This window comes from Triturus cristatus, chromosome 1_2 (assembly GCF_964204655.1).
Source record: "Triturus cristatus chromosome 1_2, aTriCri1.1, whole genome shotgun sequence".
Lineage (NCBI taxonomy): Eukaryota > Metazoa > Chordata > Amphibia > Caudata > Salamandridae > Triturus > Triturus cristatus.
In genome coordinates this window covers 957,072,562-957,091,556 of record NC_140580.1, presented here as the reverse complement: position 1 = coordinate 957,091,556, position 18,995 = coordinate 957,072,562, and the positions used below count along the sequence as shown (strand labels likewise).

The 18,995-nt window shown below is 42.1% G+C and overlaps 1 long non-coding RNA gene across 1 annotated transcript in view; it reads right to left on the bottom strand.

Moving 5' to 3' along the window:
* Positions 1 to 5,361: 5,361 nt before the first annotated feature.
* The window catches only part of LOC146868437 (uncharacterized), a 96,847-nt gene continuing 83,213 nt past the window's right edge, over positions 5,362 to 18,995 (bottom strand). The window contains exon 2 of the long non-coding RNA XR_014962876.1: positions 5,362 to 6,730. This is a non-coding gene — a long non-coding RNA (uncharacterized LOC146868437). The remainder of the gene's footprint in view (positions 6,731 to 18,995) is intronic.

Below are 18,995 nucleotides of genomic sequence, written 5' to 3'. Positions count from 1 at the left end.
GCTGATCCAGAAGATATGCATAACTTCTGCCCGGTGACCAACCTTCCATTCCTAGCCAAAGTTCTCAAAAAATGTGTGCTATCCCAAGTCAAACAACATATCATTGATTACAACGTCCTAGTCAATTTCCAGTTCAGCTTCAAAGTTGGCTGCAGTACTGAAATGACCATCATCAACATCATGGACAATGCCCTCACCATTTTGGCTGAATGAGAATCATGCTTTAATATACTTCTCAACCTTTCCTCGGCCTTTGATTCAGTCAATCACAACATTCTTCTATACACCCTAAAGGTTCCACTGGGGTGAGTGCTACGGTCCTGAAATGGCTCTCCTCATATCCCAACAACTGCATATAAACAAAAATCAAATTAAAGACTTTCTATCTAATCCTGCCCCTGCCAATCAATTGGTTCCTTAGGGCTTGATTCTGGCTGCAATTTTCTTCAATCTCTACATGCAACCCCTAACCTTGATATTACACCAGGCTAATATTGCATATTGTCTTTACACAGATGACATGCAGGCTTACCTCAAAATGTCTTCTCTAGAGGATGCACTTCACCTTACTCTACCTCTGATCAAAGTACAGGCTTGGCTGTCGACACACCACCTGAAACTCAACCCACTGAAGATGGACCTCCTCCTTATTTCTATTCCTCCCAACCCACCTCCAGTGCACAATTGGCTAAACTACCTAAACGCTCCTATACATCTATAGAGAAGGGTTTTTGAAGGCCAGGGAATGTAGGCGCTCAGCTGTGTAACGCAACTCGTTGCTCTGAAAATATATTAGGATGGTGCTGCTGGGAGAGGGGATGAGCCCTTTAACCCCTCAATATTGTGTGGGAAGAGGTTCTCACACTTCCAAAATGTACATACAAGTCCAGGCACACATCAGAGTATATAGACAGTATGTATAATCTCTATACAATTTGTGCACAATCAAATCAATGATCCATGAACATATGAAGATAATGTTGCTTTGTCTTTAATTCAGTATTCCATTCGACCAAAACAAAACCAGCCGACATGTGTTTCGTCGCATTTGGAAATAGTTCTGCGACTTCCTCAGGGCTGAATGGAGAAGAGAAAAGTCTTTGTAATCGCGCTGCCGGTGATAATTCCAACCCGGCTGGGCTATATCCTTAAAGTAGTAATGATCAATGTACGAAATGAGTCTTTTTGGAATTATTTACTAAAGCAACGAAACACGGGTCGGCTGGTTTTGTTTTGGTCGAATGGAATACTGAATTAAAGACAAAGCAACATTATCTTCATATGTTCATGGATCATTGATTTTATTGTGCACAAATTGTATAGAGATTATACATACTGTCTATTTACTCTGATGTGTGCCTGGACTTGGATGTATACCTACGCACACTTAAAATCGTTGACTATCCCTAATCTCTTGGAATCTCTCTAGACAAACACATTAACATGATTGCCCACATTAACTTCACTACCAAAGGCGCTTTGTATCAATTTAGGCCTTTATTCCTGTACCTGACCCAAAATAAGCTCAAGCACTTGTGATGTATAGACCAGACTGCGACAATGCTGTGCTAACCGGCACACTGAAATCTCATCTGGCTCCATACAGGCTACACTCAATACGTCTGCCAGACGGGTACCTGTAGCCACTCGCTTTGAACACATCATCCCATCTCTCAAGTATCTACCTTTTGAAGCACGCTGCAACCTAAAGATAGCTTGTAGAAAGCGGAAAACCATGGAACCTCGAAATATCTGCCCCAGAAACTCACCATCTCCGGAGGCAGCCCTAACTTGGAAGCCCAAGCTCTCTACTCCAAAAGTGACCTAGGTTCAAGAAAGAAAGGGGTAGATTTACAAGGAACTGATGCATCTGAATAGATGCGTCAGTTTCCTTGCGCCAGTGCTAAATGTCATTGCACCACCATGGATGCGCTGTATTTACAATAGAGTGCTTCATGGCATAAGGATTAACATGTGTCAGAAATACTGATGCGTCTGTTGGCACAAAAGTGACGCATTTGTGGAGTTGCTCATGAAATTGACACAACTCCAGCAATGTGCCACAACAGATAGGTGAGTCCCATACAAATAGCCCTACGCCATTCCTTACGCCTGGTCTGAGCAGTCGTAGGGATTTTGACACAGTGAAGGCGTAGAGTGATGCAGTGAAATGTTGTAAATTTCACTGCGTCAGTTCTACATGGCTTTTTGCGTGAGAACACCCACCCTGCATATATTATACCTGGCGCAGGTATAATGTGACGCAGGGCTTTATAACGTGACGCATCTCCCTAGATGCAATGCATTGTAAATCGGCCGCATTGTTTGTGCCGCTGTCGCATCAAAAAAAGTGCTGCAATGGCGGCACAAGGGGCTTGTAAATCTGCCCCATAGATCCCACTCTCGCTCGTCACTGGTAGCGTGCCCCGGATGTGGAAATCTCTGCCACCGGAGATACACATAAACCCCTCCTATTTGTTTTTCAAGAAGACTGTAAAAGCACTACTGCTGGAAAGGTACTTCATGAACTGACTGTCCTGACTACAGAAAGAGAACAACTATGGCCTACCATTGCAATTTTGAATCTGCTATGACAACTGTATACATGCCACTGTAACTTATTTTGGTGTGTTGGTTTTCTCCAGGCCCATCTACCCTCCTGGTAGCACGTTGTTTACGTATGAATGCTTTATCCTAAACAGCACTCTGATAGCTTCAGGTGATGTTTGTACTTTATAAACTCAATAAATAAATACATGTAAATAAATGTTTGCTGTACCTGTTCTGTGTAGGGGGAAACTAACGCTGCTGATGAGGATGGGGTACCTGTTCCATAAAGTATGGCAGCTCGAGCATTGATGCAGAGGTGGTGCCACCCCTCAGGGGAGGTAGCCCTCCCGCACAGAAAGCTGTATTGTGCATGTGAGGGAACCCAACACTAATGATCCAGAAGGCGTATCTGTTCTGGGAGGGATGGCAGCTTGCCCAGCTGATGTTTTTTTCTGAGTGTGAGTAAAAACAACCATTGCTGATACCATGCTGTAACTGCTCTTGTAAGTAGTGTCACTGGCACTTCAACTGCTGATGTAGGACTCTACTTTCCAAAAGGGAGGGATTCTTGTACTGGTGATACGGGGCCCATTCTGTGAGAGAGGGCAAGTCACACTGCTAATATCCAGGTGGTACCTGACTGTGTGTGTGTGAGGAATGCCTTCACTGTAACTATTTTGGAAGGAGGGCCGCTTAAACTGCTGGCATCAGGGAGGCCTTCTAGCACTAGTTTTTTTTTTATATAGCGCAAACTCGACCCGAAGGTAATCGACGTTTATGACGAAACTTTTTTCCCGCATGGAATCACAACGCGGTCGTTACAACGACCGCGTTGTGATTCCGCATACCATTACTCTGCAAGTCGGAACAACGACTTGCGGAGGTGGGGGGGGGATGTTGGATTTAAAATCCAACACCTTTCCTAATGTCCGCAAAGACTGGAGTTGGAATAGTAAATTATACTATTCCAACATCCAGCGCCCCCCCTCCGCAAGTCGTTGTTCCGACTTGCGGAGTAATGGTATGCGGAATCACAACGCATTTGTTGTAACGACCGCGTTGTGATTCCATGTGGGAAAAAAGACTGCGGGAAAAAGACCTTTATTCCGACCCGAAGGTATTGATGTTCGCGCGGGTGATGCCCATGCTGTGATTACTGGTAATGGACATTCTTCACCTGTTCTGAGAGGGATGAAGTCTTGACGGCTGATGCCCACGCTGTGATTGATCTGTAAGGAAAGGAAGCTTGCGCCACTGACATCCACATGGTATCCTAACACAGGGGCATATTATCAAGAACGGCATTAAAATTATCTCCGCTTTAGCGGCAGAAAACTGCCGCTAAAGCGGCGATAATGGGCTTGATAATATGCCGCAGAGAATTCCAATAGAAGCCCATGTTGACACCAGAACATGGGCTTCTATGGGAATTCTCAAGGGCATATTATCAAGCCCATTATCGCCGCTCTAGCGGCAGTTTTCTGCAGCTAAAGCGGCGATAACTTTAACGCCGTTTCTTGATAATATGCCCCTCGGTGTTTTGCTGAAGCTCGAGGAAGTCTGTTCAGTGTTACCAATGCCTATTTTCAGAACTCTTGTTGCACATTAATTTGGGGCCTCTCTTGTAGTTGAATGTGCAACATCACAGAAAGCCTTCTACAAAACGGAAGCTTCCCATGGGTCTGTGCCGTCATCCTTCAGTCGAAGCTGGGGGAATTTTTTAGGGGGTTCTAGAAATCCAAGTGCAGTGGGTGAGGGAATTTTGTGAGCTTTACGAACTATTAATCAAACTCTGACCCAATTTAGGAGGGCAGCAGTGACACATACACTGAATGCAAACCTTGAAGGCGGTAAGACCCAGAGGACATCCAGGCTCCCAAGTGAACACCCTACAGCAGGGGTCTCCAACCTTTTCTGTAATAAGAGCTACTTATGCTCAATGAAAATCATTGCCAGCTGCTAAGATTGGTCGTGTTGTAATAAAGACCGCACAGCCAAGATTACACTTGTGGCCACCCTATTCAAGATTACTGGCAGTGGTCACCTCAGCCCTGGGCTGCCAGCAATGATCACTTCATTGCATCATATCAGACAGGGTTGCCAGAAGCAACATAAAAAGGTTTTGTCAATTTGGAATGCCTGTACATGGGTAATGGATAGCAGCCATAGCTGCAACCCTTAGCACAAAAGTAATAAAATTAGTACTATGTTTCGCCCAGTGCCATATGATTTATCATTTAAATAATAGAATAATATATATTTTGGAAAATCTACCATTTATCTTCAAACAAGCTTAAATGTTCTGAAAAATAGACACCTTTTTTGTCTCAGATGAACACATTTCAGTTTTGGAACACATATATTAATTCAGCCAAGCAAAAGCTTCAAGTTTAGTAAACTGGACTGCTCACAGGTGAGCTACTTTTAGGTAGCTGGAGAGCTACCCGTTAGAGATGCCTGCCCTAGAGCACGTCCTAAAGGAAGGAGCAGGAAGTCGGTGCCCTGCAGAGGAGGCAAGTGCAGGACTAGCAAAGTGGGAGACAGGCTTCCCTGAAATAGAAAAACAGTGTAAGTGAAGGTCTGTCTGTAACGTAAGTAAACAATGGTCAAATGTGTAGCCGTGTCCTTGTTATTTCTTGCACTACAGTGGAACTTCATAACAGAACAGACAAGTAATGGGCATGGTTACGGCGTCCTAGAGAGCATGTTCATTGGCTCATGTACATCATTTCCTAACCTACAGGTTAATTATTATAAAATGGAAACATTTCAAAATCCAAATAAATAAATACCTTTTGTGGGAAACGAGCATTTACTCCATGTAAATTTATTAAAGAAGCAAGCATACAAGACAAAGCATATTTTTGGCTTCTTCATGTAACATTTCTCATCATTTCACAATTACATCAATCCACATTCCAGCTGCAACTTGCTATGCATGCACACAGCTTCAGTAGCCGCACCTCTAAGTCCTGGTGCTGTTCATTTTTGTGACTTTCTCCTTCGTATATCTTGCGGTAAAGTAGAATACAGGCGTTGAACGCTTAGCTATACTTGCCTCATGCATCCCTCTTTTCAGGAGCATGATATATAACCTAGACTTCTCCCTCAACAAGGAAGAAAGTACTGCAAAGAAAAACTAGTACGGTTCCACTGAAACATAAAACAAATAAACAAAAACCCAAGTGTTCATTGGCAGTGTTGGTACGCAGAGCATATTTCACTTGTCCCTTTGACGCTCTCCGATGCCGGAGCATCACTGCATCTAAGCCTTCACTACAATTGAATGCAGGTTTTGGATTGGAGAGTTGGCTAGGTCAAGCAGGCGGTCTGAATCCAAATGTTGAAGGCTGACGGATGAGAAGGGGTTCTAGGCATGCCGGAGTCTAGACCGGAACCCTGTGGATTTCAGGGCAGTTTACCAAATGGAATGTAGAGGAGTTTCCAATCACACAGTTCTCGACTAAGAATATCACCTTCAGGTACTGAGCACATGAGCGCAATCAGCAAACTTTGTCAAAGCGCACTTTTCATCACACAGAGTCTGTTGACATTTGTGAGGAAGGGCAATACATTCTCTGTGTGGAGCTTTCATAACGTTACTTTGACTTTCCTAATTGATGGAAACCATCCTTCGAGACCGTCTGTACTGTCCCCGTGTGTGCCTAGATATTTTCCGAAGTTGAGTCTTCCATGAACACTGGAGTAAGCAAATCGCTGTTCCCCTCACATACTTTATCGATCATGATGCATTTATAGTTCCAAAGAAGCAGCAGGACCATCAGGGTAAAGAAGGCCAAGACCACAAGAGCCACTACTGTCTTGCTGTAAGAGCTTTTGGACTCCACTACTTGAGTCTCCACGTCACATTGTCCATACTCGAGGTCGGTGTGACGCTGAAAGTTGTCCTTCCATGGGAGCTGCACAAAGGACTTCAGTCTGGAGATGACAATATGGTGGTAGCGTTGCGTGTCACTTCTGTCCTGCTGGTCTGGACAAAGGCTGCTATAATCCTCGGCGGAGATGGCTGTGCTCTTCATGATTGATCTCAGCTATTCAACCCGAGGTATTGGCAGGAAATCAGTGGGCAACCTCTTACGATTTATTTCTTCACCATCTGTTACTATTTCTTTGTGGCATGAATTTGTGGCTATATCATGTGTGCTTCCATCCAAGATACCTGTATAAAACACAAAAAAGTGAGGCTGAATGATTGCTTTCATTGTTATTCTGCCCTCAATATGACTTAGCAAACAGCGTAAACATTACCAGATCCATGACCAAAATACCTTATAGGTTAGTCAGTAAATTTATCTGTGCTACATTAACAAATGACACAAGAAGAGCACAGGTACCTATAATGGATAGTTTACTAGTTAACGGGACAAGTTAAAATCAGTTTAAAATCTGGGAGGGTTGGTAACTATCCTGGCAGCATTTTGGGCTTGTTTTTAGCAAATAAGTGTTTGTGATTCTCGTGTTAAAGGACTAAAAACAAAATGAAGATGCTGAGAGTATTAACACATAATGCAAAACTTATCTTCGAACTCCCGATCCAATTTTACATGTAAATTAATGGGCAGGGTTTTACGTGACCGTCTCGAAGCCTGAGTAACAGACAGGGGGAATTTTACGTACATCCAATATGCCTTTAGGAGTGGCTTGGGCACTGTTGAGCAGTGTCTCAATCTCCACCTGGTCATAAACAAGTATACGCTGGTAAATAAAGGAACCCTTTACTTAGGATTTATGGATGTAGCATCTACTTTTAACTGTGTGGAGAGAGGGAAACTATGGCAAAAAATGCTGGATATGGGCATTGACTCTTCCTTGGTCCACTTTATAGCACAGATGCATCAAGATGTGACAGGGAGAGTCAGACATGGGGCAGACGGTGAACTCACTGCACCTATCAAAATGAGGAGTTGAATAAGACAAGGGTGCGTCTTAGCCCCCTTTTCGTTTTCTTTATATATAAATGATGTGGAGAGTTATTTCAATCGGGGGAGGGGGGGGTGCTGATGTACCGAGGTATCGGTTCTAGAAGCCTCTCAGCTCTGCTGTATGCGGATGACTGTGTACTGATTTCCAGAACTGATATTGGCCTACAAATACTTTTAAATAGAGTTAATGATTTTATGAGTGACCTGGCCTAAAGACAAATACAGCTAAGTCAGGTGGTTGGAAAAACTCGTCCACCTTTAAGCCCTGTTTTACTGATAATGACAAATTGCGTTATGTATCTACCTTCTTCTATTTAGGAGTTCAATTCGACCAAAGAAGCTCTTGGAGCCATCTCACAGAGGTTAGCAAAAGGTGTTTACACCAAGCTCCTGAGGCCTTATTTCGGTTTGCAAAGAAATTGGGCTGCAAACCAATTGACGCACTTATTAACATCTTTGTTGCGTGCTGCTGCTCTGTCATTATGTATGGGGCAGGAGTTTGGGGCTTTTGTAATGCTTCATCTTTGCAGATAATAGAAAATATTTTTCTTAGAAAGCTTCAGGCAGTTCTTACTAGTTTGCCAATCATAGTATGTCACATGGATTTAGGTTTGGTGCAATAAATACACCGTATTCAAATTGCCCCAATTATGCTGTGGAGATCTATTTGGTCAAAAGAGGAACCTGCACTCCATGGAACAATAATACAGAATTGCTTAGGTCTTGACCACATGGATAAAATACCATGGGTTAATCATGTTAGAAAGCAGCTTGCGCTTATGGGGAGAGCAGACTGTTTCTCTAAACCGCAACTCATTTGCAACAGTTTCGAAAACTCTGCTAAAACAGGACCTTTTATCTTTGTCACAGGAACATAGGGAAAGTATGGATCTGGGCAAGAAGAGGGTGGCTGAATACTTACCTCTGATCACCACTGAAAGCATAGAACCTTATCTTCTGTTCTCTTGTCATTCTAAAAGGGTTTATCTCACTAGATTTAGGTTCAGTATTGCATATTGTTTGGTTTCTTAGCCCAGCAAAGTATATTCCGACTCCCTCCTGGATCCTTGTCCATGTGACCGTAAATCAGCCCAAATATGCTGCACTCTCTCTTTTTTTGTTAGCTATATTCTCAACCATATAAATAATTTATTATTCCATTAAAAAGGGTATTGAATATTAGAAAATGCAGACCAGCACTTTATTACCTCTAGCTCCCTAAAACTGAATATATATGTGAAATGATATACACATTTATTTGCAGTGCAAATAAGGAACATTGTAGGTCAATTAATTCATGGCATGGCATTTTATGGTAGTGATCCTAATGAACATGCCTTTTTAAAATTGATTAAATGTAAGACACATTTGGTAAGTTGAGGTCACTAAGATTGTCCTTATAGCTGTGTATCGGCATCGTAATTTTAAACTCTCAACATTTTTTATGTGATTCTCTTTGTATATATGGATTTTTTGTATTTTATTCATCTCTCAAAGACTATGTTATGTAATTCTTTAATTGCAAACTATATGAATTTAATTTTTGTATCTATCAATTGAGAATTATGAAAATTTTAGTTACTAAAATTGTATTTTTAGATTACACATTGGAATTTAATTTTTAATAATTTAAATGTGATCTGTATTTTACTTTTATGGTTGCATAAACTGAATAAATAATCTGACTCTAACTGACTGACTGGCTGACTGAGTGGGTGGCACAACAAGTGCTAAAGGCCCACCAGCAGTATTTAGTTTAGAGGCCCTGGGTACATGTAGTACCACTCTACTAGGACGTAATAAGTAAATTAAATATGCCAATCTTACCATATTTAAAGGAGAGAGCACAAGCACTTTAGCACTGGTTAACAGGTGTAAACAAAACAAATTCAGCAAAAAGAAGAGGGTTAAAGGCAAAACGTTTGGGGGTGACCCTGCAGAGAGGGCCAGGCCCAACAAACATTGTATTAGAATAAGATTTTCACTGGCATGACACTTACAGTGCATAATTTGTTCTGGACTCACATGATGTAGGTACTCGATATATAAAGCTGCTATGATGATTTGTACTTTAAATAATTTTTTATAAGATGTGAATTTGCTTAGGTCTTGGTTGATTATTTATTGCTAATAATGCTGCGTGTTTTATAAATCCTTTTTAATATTTCTGCAACTTTTAATAATGGTTACTATAACTATATTGTCAATGGGAGATTTGTGTGTTTATGCCTCTAGCCTGACTGGCTAGAGTGGTCCAGAAGGTTCCGGAACCCCTCATGACAGTCTATGGCCCAGGTTCCAGGGTGACAGTTTAATCCACCATTTTGTAAAAACTCCCTCTCCCTCCATTTTAGTGCAGCACCTTGCGCCTCTCCCTCAATTAGTGAGAAGGGGGCGCCCAGAGCCTCTACATCAACACCAAAAAGAGGTTAGTGGACAGAAAAATGAGAGGATACAGGGAGAAAAAAAAATGAGGAGGGAACAGCCAACGGGCTGACAGGTCTAACAATGCCTCTTTTATGGCATACTAGCAGAATAAAGATTATTTGACTTGACTTCACTTAAAAGACTTTAGGGCTTCTACATAGACCAGCTAGACCCACATGAAAGCAATGCTTTTGTCTTTGCTACAGGAAGAAATTGTGTTTATTGTAGCACTGAATTCCCTTCCTTCCAATACCAAGGCAACATAAGCAGCTTCAACTGCTTTTCTGGCCCTCTTGTGTACACATGCTGGGGAGTTCTATTTTTAGTCATACAGCAATGTCCACCTGCTACAGCTATCATAATGTATACAAACAGCGATGGATGGAATGCTTCCGTTTTTCTCAGCCACTAGTAAATACTCAGGCCGCGTCCATCCATCATTATTTTGCACATCATGCCACCTCAGTTTTTACCCAGCCATTTGTAAATCAGCCTTGACACTGCTACAATGGGAACAGTCCAGCCCGAACTGCCAGGCCAGGTCCTCCCCGTACCGTAACACAAGCAACCCAGGACCGGTTTTGGCCTAGTTAGTGCTCATCAGCCAGGTATTACTTGGTTCCAGTGATACAGTGTGCATAGGACTCACATCTGGGAATACCCTTCCTGCTTAGGGCGACACACTAAAGTATACAAAAAAGTGATGGATGGAATGCTTGAGTTAATCTCAGCTACTGTTAATTACCCAAGGTCGCATCCTGGTCCATCATTATTTTGCACCATGCCACCTCAATTTTGACCCATCCATATGCAAATCAGTCTTTTCCAAGCTATCATAATGAGTACGGATATAGCAAAATATAAGGGGCGCTGTTGCACACATTTTGTGGTCAGTACATAGTCATTGTCATAGTGGAATAATTAGCTTTTACACCACATGCACATTTGCAATTACCCAAATCTGGACTAGGTACCAAACTGGCCAAGTGTTCAAATCAGACCCACCTTGCACTAGGGAAGGACGAGTATTGTGAGCGAGACTGATCATCGCAGTAGGTTTGGGAAGGATGCTCCACTCAACGAAATTGATATAAAAAATTTGACTAAAAAGTACATAATAGAATACAGTCTCTTAAATATTTAGCTATGTCCTTTCAAGACTGGTCTATGGCAGCCCCTTCAGCCATAAAAACAGCGACTTACCTTTCAGCCAACTAGGAATATGCCAAAATGCCCAAATAATCAGCACAGCCCTATAATTACCCATGTAGAATCAGTTAATCACGTGTCCATTTTTCACATCAATTATAATTTGCACATGTATGCATCCCATATTTCTGCAAGAGCTCATATGATTAGTGTCAAATAACCTGCAGAGGAACTAATTGTGCCATCATCCATGCAGCAAGTGAAAGTGAAGCAGTGGCAGTGCACTAGTGTTAGCACACAGTGCATATATATGCAGAGTTGGCCCCTACCTCGACCATGCCGCAAACGTCGGTCCTTTCCTGTATCTTCTAGTGACTCTAAGTCATGCACTGATAGTGAACGCGGCATGCATTCCTTCATCAGTGCACAATTAGATGCAGGCACTGAAGGTGTTCTCTGTCCCATCGCCCCGGTGCTATTGCCCCTGTAATGCCAACATAGGCTTCTGTTTTCTTCATCCTCACTTTTTGCTTAGCAGCCCAACCATGATGGCCACCTTAATGTCTGCCATGTTTGTTTGGAAGCCGAGAGCGCTGCAGCTGACTTTCCCTTAGACCCAGCATGGCATTGGGCAGCAATGGTGCAAGTAGCTTAATCAGTAGATGCATTAGTTACACATGAGTCCTGCCTCGGCTCAGCACCTCACAACCCCAAGTCTGAGCACTCAAGCATTTAAGGGACCCAAGCAAAGTGAAAAGGTGGTTTCTGGGACAGTCCGGGAGGAGGTGTGGCCTACGCATATTGCAATGTAAATTTCTGCTGCCAGTTTTCCATTCTTCAGGACTGCTCACTATTCAACCAGGAAAGTACAAAATGCAGCCATCTTGGATAGGTGCAAAATATGTTCAATAAGTGAAAATGGGAACAGGCAGAGACTGCCTTTCTAATTTTTAGTTCCACGGTTGATTTGTTAAACCACCTCCATCTCAACTACAAAGCAGCCTCTGTAGGCCTTTGACCCATACTGGTAGGCTACCTCAGTCTCCCAGAAGTGTAGTGGTGGTCGAGACCCTGATCTAAGTGTAGGAGTTCCATCCTCCACTGTTGCTGCTGTGGACTTTCTCCTACCTGCACTGAAAGCCTGCCTCCATTGGCAGAGATGGTCATTTACTCTTCTGCAGCTTGTATTTTCCAACTGTGAGGTGCTCACTTCTGGAAAGGGAGCGCCAGGCCCGTAGCCAGGGTTATATGTTAAGGGGGGCATGGCCCGAAGAATAACTATAGAAGGGTTTCGGTTTTCAATGTTTGACATTGGTTTGGTTCCCCACAGTATTTTTTAATTAACCCCACAATATTGTGAAATTTTAAAGAATGCAGTCTATTTTGCAATTTTTCTAAATCGTTACTATTAACTACATTTACCACTATTTGTGGCAATAAATAGGAAATGATACCTTTTAAAGTACAGTGAGCAAGGAACACTTGGAAATGTTCGTGAAATCTGTGTTAAATGGTATTTTCCACGCACTTATACCCAGTATAATTGCAGAAAAATAAATAGCGAGCATAAATGCAATTATGCATGGGCCTGTGTACCCTCCCCAAGACACCTTTGGGGAAATGTAAGGCAAATCAAGCATTTCTAAGTACATTTTCTAAACAACCATTGACAATAATTGAATGAGTTTTTAAGGCAGTTCTAAACCATCTTCAGCAAGAGAGACCTCAATGGAACAGCCAGTAGGAGAGAAAGACATGGTCAGCATAGGATGTTGGGGGAGCATGGGCACAGCTGATGGAGTCCGTGTGGTGAGAGACCCTTCTAGTACTTAAAGCAGCTTGAACTTGCCAGGCAGCTGCCCAGTCATCGTTCAGAACCTTGTGCCCAGTACTTAATTTGTGCAGTTGATTTCAGGTAGCGGGCACTGGCACTTCTCTTTCAGGCTTTCAGGACCCAGACTTATTTTTCACCAGCAGATTTTGACCCAGACCAAAAGCAAGATGGCAGAAAAGAAAGAAAGAAGGAGGAATAGAAATAATGGAAAATGATGACAAAGACAGAACACAGGGACAAAAAAAGATCTTAAAAGAGTAAGAAAAAGAGGCAGAAAGTGTAGGGTCGTGGAAGAAAGAGGAATGCAGTGGAATCAAGACGTGACAGGCTTAATATTCAGCAACCTCCACATGCAGCAGGTCTGGCCTCATTAAAGCCCCACTGGACTATGACAGTAGAAAGTATATGCTTTCACTATTTCTAGAAACCAAAGTTGTACTCTGTCAACTTAAACTTTACCAGGCAATGGGGTTATTTTAAGCAGGACTGAGGGGTCATCACTGACAGGCTGCCATATTATCTCAAAAAAGGTTAGGAAATATTGCTGATGATCAGCGCTTGCAAACATGATGCCTTCATGGTGCTGTTAATGAATGCTGTTTTTTTTCAGAACATTGATATTAAGTTTACTGCTTATGCGGATGATATTTTACTTTATATTTCTAATCCGACCACTTCTTTGCCTTCATTGTTTTCTTTGTTGCAAGAATATTCTCTGGTTTCTGGATATAAACTTAATGTAGATAAATCTGAGGTTCTACCCCTTAACAAATTTTGCCTTCCTCATATGTTTCAGGGCTCTGGCTTCGAATGGAATTCTACTAATATTAAATGCTTAGGTATTCTTTATGCTAACACTATTAGAGAAACTGTTAAGCTTAACCAGAAAGATATAGTTAAAAAGCTCTCTTCCCTTATAGATAGTTGGTCCACCCTTTTCTTATCCTGGTGGGGAAGGCTAGCAACTATTAAAATGATGCTTCTTCCTATTGTTAATTTTTATCTTTCAGTGCTTCCAATTTCCCTTCCACTCTATTTTTTTAAAACGATAAACCGTATTTTCAAAACATTTTTATGGAATAGGCGCAAAGTTAGGATCTCTCTTTCTCGTCTTCAGCAACCCAAAGATTTAGGTGGAGTCAACTTCCCCAATCTCTCTCGATTCCATTCGGCCTTTACTTTAAAACAAATTTGGCCTTTTGTATCTGATTCTTCTGACCCTCCCCTAACAGCTTGGAGCTCAATAGAACTTGCACAAATTTCACCCTTTTCATTTATTACGGCCACTCGCTTATCTCATCCCCTGCGGCGTTTTCTGACCCCCATCTTTAAACATTCCAAAGCACTTGCTCTCTCAGTGTTTCGCTCCTCCCACTCGCAGTCAGAGTTTCATTCCTTAACTCCGATTTGGTATAACAAATCTTTAAAGATAAATCATAGAGCGCTTTTCTGGAAAGAATGGATCGATAAAGGTATCATTGCTTACGATCATTTACTTAGTAATAATTATTTGCGAGACTTCTCCGACATTCGTGCCTCCTTTCATCTTTCTAATGCATACTCCTCTCAGTATCCCTTACTTAAAAATCCCTTAGCCTTCATTATCTCTCAAAACGCCTCTTTGCCCACTACTGACACAGCCCTTCACCCGTTACCAGATTTCTCTATTCCTCTCAAAGCCGCTGCTATTTATAAACTATTTTCCCGCCCCTCTGCTGAAAGAGTTAAATCTAAGCTTGAACTCTCCTGGGAAAAGGATCTAGCCCAAGAATTTCCCCTTCAGGTTTGGAACTCCTTATGGTCTAAGTTGCACACTGTTTCCCGCTCTGCTAGTACCACACAGACTTTGTACTTTTTTTATAATAGACTTTTTTTCACCTCTTCCGATTTGCATAATTTCAAATTAACTGACTCTAAAACATGTTGTTCGTGCCCCTATGCAGATAGTGATTTTTTGCATATGTTTTTTCACTGTCCGTTAGTTAAATCCCTTTGGTCTCGTATTTGGTCAAAATTAAATGAAATTTTAGCAACTGATCACCCCTTTTTATATTGTCCATATTTTTCTGGGTGGTACTGCACCTATATGGAATGTTCACTGCAATGTGCGCAAATTTATAGATCTGTATATAGCCATTTCTTTACAGATTATTACAACCAATTGGAAAGACACTTCAAAGATTTCATATAATACCTGGTGGAACTTATTGTGCCATCATCACAGGCTTGACCGTGCCTTTGCTACCACTGTACCTCTGTTGATCAAAAAAGATTTGTTATGGTTGCCTTTAACTAATTTTCTCTCTCAAATTGTCCCTTGAATATCTTGTTTTTGTGCCCTACTTTATTCATGACTAGCACACAGTATTTTTTATATATACATTTATTAATTTATGTTAAATACAAGATATTTACTCTGTATATTGATTATCTTTCTCCCTTCCTTCCCCCTCCCCTCTTTCCTTTTCCTCCTCTTGCCCCTCCCTGCCCTTTAAATATAATACCTTTAAAAAGCTTTTTCCATAAGTATATCCCCTATTTCCCTTATGGCATTTGTTAGTCTTGTAAGAATTCAATCTTTTCTATTGTTATATTTTGCAGCCTAATGATTCTCTTTTGTACTGATGTTTTACTTGGTTTATTATATCCAATAAAGCTTTCTAAACTAAAAAAAATGCTGTTTAGATTAGATCACAGACTTGATTAATCTTATGTCTATAGTCCGAGTGTTTGTGGTATCTGGTGTGTCTCCCTTTATTTGTATCCATGCATTGGTGCATCTGTGTCAGTGCTCTTCTGTACTTTTTAGTGCCTGTGTCAGTGCCTCTGTGTCCGTGTAGCCCTATTTCCCAACTGTGTCAATATTCAGATTTTAGTGTAAGTCTGTCTTTCAGTATCTCCATATCAGTGTCCAAATGTCAAAATTCCCAAACCAGTGTTGGTGCCCCCATGTCCACATGTGTCCCTTTTTTATTTAGAAATCTGTTTATTGAATTTTAAAGTTTGCAGCAAGAAGATTATACAATGCAGTGCAGAATGGCAAAGAGCATAATTACAGCTGATACACAGTAAGGATTCGGAGCATGCCACATATAAGCATAACACTTTACGCCAATTGAGGAGCAATCAGTATGGACTAAAGTTGTGACCCGTGAGTCTGTAATGACCACTACCATCACACGTGTTGTTGCAGTCACTGTGTCAGTTGAGGGTAGCAAGTCACCGCCTTATGCACTATAGACGCGTGCTGCCCAGTGTACCCCCAGATCAATAATCAAACAGCCTTGCGCACCCATACTGCAACTGGGGAACTGGCCTGCTTGCCACAGAACAACGAAAACAACATCTAACAGCAGCTCTCCTGTCTCAATTCTAGGCGTCCTTCTCCCTCAAACCCCCCCTCCCGTCGAGTCCCCCCCCCGGCTCCCACCCCAGGAACGTCATGTGTAGGAACATCCGGGCTGCGACGGTCCACATGTGTCCCTTTGACTGCCTTTGATCTCTGCTTCAGTTTTCCAGTGGTGCTATCCCCATCATTTTCCAAGTGTCACATTTCCAGTATCAGTGCCACACAATATCTGTGGCTGTGTCTCAGTGACAGTAATGGACTGCTCTATTGCTGTGCAAGTGTTCCATTGTCAGCATTGATGTCCCTTTGTTCCTGTGTCAATATATTCCTCGCAGTGTTCTTGTGTTGGTGTTCCAGTGTCTCAGTCCATGCAACTGTTTCCCTGTGTTAGTGCTTGAGTGCCAATGACCAAGTGGCAGTACGTCCATGCTTGTTTCTCATGCCCTTTTTGAATGTCACATCTATGACTCAGTATCCCAATGGTGGCACCCTTCTGTAGGTACTTTAGCATTCGTGTTTGTGGACTTATTCGTGTTTAAGGGTTAGTGTCCCAATGTCACTGTTACTGCATGTGTCCCTTTATTTCTCACCCATCATGAGTGTTCCAGTATCAATGTCAGTGTACCTATTTCCTCTCATCTACTACCCTTGTCCCAGTGGCAGTGCTCTCGCACAAGTGTCCCAGTGTCATTGTGCCCCTGTCAGTTTTTCTGTCATTTTCCATGTGCCCATGTCAGAATCTCAACTCCAATGTACCTTGCTGGTTTCAGTGTCTCTGTGTCAGTGTTCACTTTTCCTAGTGTCTGTCTCTGTACCCAAACAGTGTTTCTGGGCAATAACCCCTTGGCAGTGTTACAGTGTCCAATATCCATGTCAGTGTCACAGTGTACATTTCAGTGTCTGTGACCCTATGTATGTGCCCCCATGTCAGTGCCTTTGTGTCTGTATCCCAGTGTCAGTGACCAAACTCAGCAAACACACGTCAGTACCTGAATGTTGCATCCCCCCTCCAGTAAGTACCCTTGTGTTACTGTTCTTGTATCAACTGGTGTTGTGTTCAAGCATAAATATCTTAGTGTTTATACTCTAAAGTCCCTATGACAATCTACCGATGTCACTGCCCCATGGCATTGGACTAGCGCCTATGTTTGTGCCAGTATCTTTGTCCCCAAGTCAATATCTCCATGTTGGTGTTCCATTATCTGTGTCCAAGTGGTACTGTCCCAGTGGTAATGCCCTTGTGTCAGCATCACTGTGGCACCAGTGTGTTAATGTCCTAATGTGTCCCAGTGTCAATATTTGTGACTCATGTCAATGAACGACTTCCAGTGCCACATTACCAACATCCCCATGCCATTGTTGGTGCCACTGGTCAGTGTTCTAGTGTCTATGTCCCAATGGCAGTGTCTCCATGTCAGTTTCCTTGCATCAGTAACCACTGCCAGCATCCACAGGTTCACTAATGATGTGTTCCCCAGTCAGTGTCCCTGTGTCAGTATATCATGTCACAGTCTAATATTATGTCCCACTGTTTAGCGCCAATATCCTTCTGCCCTGGCATCCCTGTGTCAATGTTCCAGAATTAGTGTTTGTGTCCCATGTCCGCGTCCCAGTGTCACTGTTCCCATGTAAGTATTGATGGTCCTGTTTTGGTACACCAGTTCCAGTGCCCTAGTGTCAGTGCTGATTTGCCTGTCTCATGATCTTACTAACAATGCCCATTTGCTAGTGTCCCTGTGCCAGTGTCCCCCCGTCAGTGTTCGAGTGCAAGTGCCTATTTGTCACTGTGGTTACATCAATGCCCCCATGTCATCATTGGCTTCCTTTGGCAGTGTGCTAGTGACAGTGTTGCTGGCCCATTGTTGGCGCCCGAGTCATTCTTGGTGCCCCTGTGTCAGTTTCCTAGTTTTGGTGTAGGCCCCATTGGGTCACTGTACCAGCCTTAGTGTCTCACATAATGGCATTGTTTGCTTATAAACTACTTATCCCATCCAAGGTTGATTTCAAAGCACCGATGGGAGAGAAGAGTCACAAGGCCTGGGATACAGATGCACGAGTGATTTGGTGATATAAAAAGTGGTTATGGGATGATAAAGTGTATTGGGAAGGATAAATTGAAAATAAGCAAGATGTGAAATAGCATTTTAGGAAGAGGATCCTTTTTTTAAAAAAAAGGGAGAATTGAAAAGCAAAACAAGCATTTAATTAATAAGAGTCTTAAAGTGATAGATGAATCAATATGATTATCTCCACATCGGGCTAATTTTTCTAAATACATTTGGGGTAGCAGTTTCACTAATCATTTGAAAATGTAAGAAACAGTTTGAGATTTGTTTCACAATGCTGTGGAGCAGTGCTTAATTTGTAATAAATAAATAAGTACAAGGGCCCAAACTTATTTCATAAGAAGTTACCCACTTCCTTCTCAAGCGCATCCCACTTCTACCGATTTCGCTGCCCAGTTCCACTACTGCAAGGACAATGCTAAAAAATAAGACTGTAGCAAGAGCACCTGCTTTCTTCAAGTGGGTCAAATAGTGCATTTTGCAGTCCTAAACCACGGTTCAATTACATTTGTTAGAAAAGCCAATTCATCTGAAATGGTACTCATAAAAGAATCCAGTGCTATGATGGCCAATTTTTGTTGGGCGGCGAGAGCAACTGTTTTTACACCACTGCTGATTCAACCATTGCGTGTATTTTTATCGAGGGCGGACTAGACTTATCAGAATTTAAAAAGCCT